Source organism: Ailuropoda melanoleuca, chromosome 7, assembly GCF_002007445.2.
Source record: "Ailuropoda melanoleuca isolate Jingjing chromosome 7, ASM200744v2, whole genome shotgun sequence".
Lineage (NCBI taxonomy): Eukaryota > Metazoa > Chordata > Mammalia > Carnivora > Ursidae > Ailuropoda > Ailuropoda melanoleuca.
Genome location: NC_048224.1, coordinates 139,690,696 through 139,696,289, shown reverse-complemented (window position 1 = coordinate 139,696,289; position 5,594 = coordinate 139,690,696).

Here is a 5,594-nt window from a genome sequence, read left to right as displayed (position 1 = left end):
GGTAGGGGCCGTGACCCCACGCCCTCCCCTACTATGGCACTAGTGTCTCTCCCCGGCCACCCCACGGGGGCAGGTCCCTAGTGGCCAGCGAAGGAGCAGGACTGAGGTGTGATCTCAGTCCGTGGGTGGAGTGGGATGACGCCATGGCAGAGCTCCCCAGCCACGTGACCCTCCTCCCACAGATGCTACTCTCAAGAAATCTCCCCACGAAACTCCTGCAGGTGAATCTGGGTCTCAGATCTGTTTTCCCAGGAACCAGACCCTGGCAACCCTTTTAAAGAAAAGTTTCAAGCTATCGCCCTTTGGAGAAACAAGGAGTCCAGTCATAACTGCTCAGTGTGTCCGCACACAAAGCCATTTCTGACACTGGCCTGTTCCTCAGGAAATCCCATGGTAAAGCCACACAGCGTGGGGCCTCGAGCTGTACTCGCACTCAGTTCCTGGGTTGTGTGCGGGGGAAGGACTGTGGGCGCTGCGTAGGGGAGCCTGTCCGCCCTGGACGTTCGTTCATATTCAGGGTCCATGAAATCNCCCTGGACGTTCGTTCATATTCGGGGTCCATGAAATCGTGCACACAAGGAGGCCAGCGGCAAGAGGGCACAGATCCCAGACAGGGAAGGCCCAGTGCAGGAGGGCATACGGTGTGAGCTGCTGTGGCCTTCATGGCACTCCTGTGCCAACGTCGTGGAGGCGGGCAGGATGCCAGGAGAGAGATGAATATTTGATGTATTTCAGTTGTCGATCAGCTCTGCACACCAGCTGTGAGACATCTCGGCCAGCTTGGTCTCATTTTATTAGTACTTAACCACCAAAAAGGATCAAAGTCAACAGCAATTCTGCTTCATAAATTACCTTCAGAGCCCGAAGCTGTTACAGGAAACATATATAAAGCTGTGCTCCTAAGCAAGCGCGTTGGAGCAGGCGTTTTCCAGAATGCGTCCTGAGATGGACGGTGGGACAGTCTCCTGCGACCGCATGGCCAGAAAGCCTCTTTCGTGACGATGCACCGGGCAGCGGGCCCCCGGGCCCAGGCGGCATGAGCCTCACCCTGCAGCAGACAGCTCTGCCTGCCGGACAGGTTTTAGGAAGGAAGAATCCGGACTTTGTTCTGCTTTTTTGCTCAACGTGTGACCACCTCCACCAGCTACTTCAAGGCCATGTGAATGGCTGGGAAATCGCCTGGCAGGGCCCACAGCCATGCAGCAGGTACGCAAGAGCAAAGGCGAGCCGTGGTGAGGGGCGGCCCCTGCCTGTCTCTGCCAGGGTCCACGGAGTCACGTTTCAGGCGACAGCTACGTTCTAGTATCCGGTTTCTGGCAGGAGTACAAGCAGCATTTTAATCCTCTGTGTACACCTGAATTGTGGGAAAGGTCTGTGTCCCCGAAATCCACCGAAGGCCGATGACAGGTGTGTGTCCCAGGATGGCCGCTGTGATCCTGCTGCACGTCCAGGAATGGGGGAACCCTCTGGAGAGGAGGGCTGCTCCGGGCGTGTGCGCACACTTGTGCCTTGCGCTCTCGGAAAGGCAGACGATGATTTTAAATGACCAAGGCTCCGCCTTTTTCAGTGCAAGTTTCTGAATTTAAAAACATTTGATAATTTTGGTTTCTTACCATTTAAGTTATGAAAAATAGTAACCTAAAAGTTATTTTAGAAAAATCTAAAAAGAAAAGGATAACAAGCAGTTTGAGATTTTAGGTATTTGAAACTGGAAAGTGCATCCTCACTCCTGGAATGTGACTGACGAAGCCCACACCGTCAGAGGGGTGAGCCCCTGGTGTGTCCCCTACAAATGACTCAGACTACCCATGGGAGTGACTCCGAGCCAGGCCGCCCTGTGGCTGACAAAGCATCCCACAGCCACCGCGAGAGCAGGGGAAGGATGGGAGAGGCTGTGTTAGGAGCCGAACCTCACCCATAGGTCGGAGTCCTAGCCCCCAGGACTCAGCAGGGGCTGCGTTTGCATTAAGGTAAAACGAGGTCACAAGGGTGGCCCCAATGCAGTCTGACCGGTGTCCTCAGAAGAGGAGGTGATGAGGCCGCAAACAGGCACAGAGGGACAGCCGTGTGAGGACACGGGGAGAAGACGGCCATCTGCAAGCCAAGCAGAGAGGCCCCAGGGAGACCCTGATCTTGGACCTCTTGCCTCCAGAACAGTGGGCAATAAACTTCTGGTAACGACCGCAGTCGGCAGCACTCTGACGTGACAGAGCTGACAGAGGCAGCAGCAGTGAGGAGGTGAGAATGGGCCCCGGGCTGGGAGCATAGGATCTCCTCCTGGGATCATGGACGGCCATCCTCCAGCTCGGGGCTCCAGCCCCTTTCCCGTGGTTCTGACGACAACGGAGAGTGCGACCAGCTGACAAATGCAAGCCGAGACCACATGACACGTCTCAGGGCCTGGATCCAGCTCGGAGCCCCTTCCACTCTGGCCCTTCCAGTGGAGGGAACCGAGACAGCCCTCTTGGGTCCCAGTGGATTTCAGCTGGGTTCCTGCCATCTGGAAAAAGCTCTGATGCATGCGGAGAGCCAAAGGTCTGTGGGCGGTGACTTTGTCTACACTCAGGGAGGAGCAGACAGGCGCAGTGTGAAGCCGCTCCTCCGCCAGACTTACCCAGAAAATGTACCCACGACCCCACAGCATAGTCATCCTGCTGTCATCACGTGACAATCCGTGAGACCTACCAGGCAGGGCTGCTTTCTCATGTGAGTTATGTCACGCTAGGACTTCGATTCCGCATCTCCTTCTGTTGGAGAAAAACCCGTATCTGAATTCAGATATGTGAACTCCCAGGCTGCCGTTAACACACCACACTAGCCTTTTCTTCCAGCCTTCTCACTCGCCATCCGAGACTTAGGAAGCCACAACCACCTTGTCAGCTTGTCCCGTGGAAGCCACCTCGGGGTTCCCCATCGGGGGTTTCACCAGCAGGTCCCACCAGCATGGCGACACCCCAGTCAACCCCCCGCCCGCCCCCCGAAGGGGCAGTGGCACAGGAAGGAGTGTGGCTCTGAACGGAGACAAACTGGAGTCCGCGTTCAGCCCCGAAGCAGGTCAGATGTGTGTCCCTGAGCCAGTCACTGAATGTCTTGAGTCAGGGCCGTCACGAGGACAAAATTCCAAGAAACGCACATGAAGTATTTTTCAGGGTGTTGCACAGGTCGCAAAGATGCAACAGAGTCCGGGTTTCACAGTCATCCTGACGTCCTGACGGCAGCCTGAGAAAGCGCTTTTCACACAAACGAAGTCAGGAAAGTACGGATTTAATAGTCAGGGACAAATCTCAGTGTGCCGGACTAGTGCACGATGCGATGGCAGGGATGCTGGGTGGGAGCGGTCCGCGGACTCCATGCCATCTGTGCCGCTTTCCTAGAAAGCTGGAGCCCGTTGAAACTTCAGAAGCTGCTCCGAACCTGGTATGTACGAGCTCCATCTGATTTTCAAGCGCGATGCGCGGTCTCCCGGCCCCGCCCAAGCTCTGTGCCGTCCTTCCTTCCCCGGACACGTGTGCAGCAGAGCAGGGACTCGGTCCCGTTTCCCGTGGAATCTCGCATCCCCTGGGGGAGCGCCTGGAACACGGCTGGTGACAGAAGGGATGCACCTTTGTAACGAACCACTGGACCAGAAGCCCAGCCAGCCCTGGGTTTCACCCGTGTTCGCAGCTTTGCTGGGGCTGCCTCAGCCCTGGGGTGCAGCTCGGCTTCCCACCCGCGTCCCCTCTGGGAGGCGCCAGACAGGAGAAAGGTCCTGGCAGGCCCTGTTGGTAAATAGCGGGCCTCGGGGGGTCTTGATTTCTGCACCAGAGTCGGAAGATGCAAACATTGAGTCTCCATCACAGTTTCCCACGGTGATTTTGGTCCGGCGCAGTTTTTCTCAGCGAGAGTCTGAGATGCTTGGCATCCTTGCCAAACACGCAGATGCCCAGGGCTTATCTGACCTCAGGAGTCATAAGCTCGAGAACTGGGGCCAGGCAGGACGAGTCCCCCAGCTGGTTCCGATGCAGGTGCCCAGCCAGCGGGGAGTTCTGCCTGGAGAGAGGCCCCGGAGACCCCACCCCACCACAACGGCAGCTCCGACTTCGCTGGCCAGAAACAGTCCCCCCACACTTGGGTGTGCCCGGCATCCGGGGCTGCTCGTGAGGACGCAGAGTTGGTGGGTCTGAGGGGAGGTCGGGAGTCGGCTTTAGGAAGAGCTTTCCGGGGACTCTGACATGGGCGACCACGGGACCGCTGGGTGGAAATGCCCCCAAGTGGGGACACGTGGCTAGGGGTCATGCGTGGCACAGCCCCCACACGGAGTAAGTACACATGACTATGTGAGGCAGGCGTGCACGAGTGATCTCCCCTGAGGGAGAAAGCTCTCCAGACTCTTCTGAAAGAAGGAGGTTCTGGCCATCACCCCAACCAAAAGTGAATAAATACACGGAAAGTCACATTTGTGTATGGAGGTCTGCCCTTGTCAATTATTCCATACTTAAGCAGTGACGAATGTTTGCACGACCCTTCACGTGCCGTTTGACCAAGGATCTGACGGCTCTGAGCGGCACCGGTGGGAGGACTGGGGCTATACAGGTGTACTGGGCACTTTCTCAAGACTGTGGTGGACAGCAGAGGCAAGACACAGCACCCCCAGCCCCGAGCGCCCGACCCACATTGTCTCCTGGAAATCTCCATCCTGGTCACATCCAGGTTGTGCACGCGAGTTCAGCTTTGCCTCTTTGCCCCGAGGGACAAGTTACCAGCCAGGAGGTGCAAGTCCAAGAGGTTGACAGAAAAGCCCGTCCCCCCAGAGCCCCACAGCCTCGTGAAGCAGGAGGCATGGGCTGGCCGGAAGGGCCGTGCTCACTGGGGGAGGCGGGCGTGTGGGACACGGCCAGGATGAGGGTTTCCCTCGCCACTGGAGGACCCACAGCGTAGAAAGGTCCCGGCGTTCCCACAGTGACTGCGCCCCAAGGATGGCAATGGGACCGGAGGTGAGCAGCAAGTGTCAGACTCCGGCAGGCAGTGGAAAGGACCTTTCGGGCTGGCCATCCACACAGTGTCACGGGGAATGTGGACTCTGAAAGTAGACACGTAAGGGCCACAAACGATGTACATCCTCTCGCCTGCTGCCACTTTTTGAGAGCGCATCCTCCTGAATAAATCCAAGGATCATGCTGGAAGGATGCTGGCGGAGGCTGACCCGAGGCAGTCTGTGGGGTTCCCAAGGGAGGCTCAGGGTCTGGGGTGCTGACGCAGGGGTGCAGGGCCAGTCCCGGGTGCGAGGAGCCAAGTGGCAGATGGGGATGAAGCCCACTGTCTTTCCAGAAGTGCATGGAGAGGCAACAGAGCGGCAGGCTGCCCTGGTCCCATCCCTCCCACTTCTTCCTGCCTGTACTCAGGCTGATGCCCAGGATGGAGCAGCCGTCCCGTGAGAGCCCCGAGGACGGGGAGCAAGCAGGACCTGGAAGGTGACGACTTCTCTGACCATCAGCACCGGTCTCCGGGCCCCTCCCTCAAACCCTGTGGCCAAATGGCCCATGTCTGTGACAACCAGGAAGCCTGCCTGGTGAGGCTGTGGAGACAAAGACAGGTCCTGCTGGGGCATGCCCAAA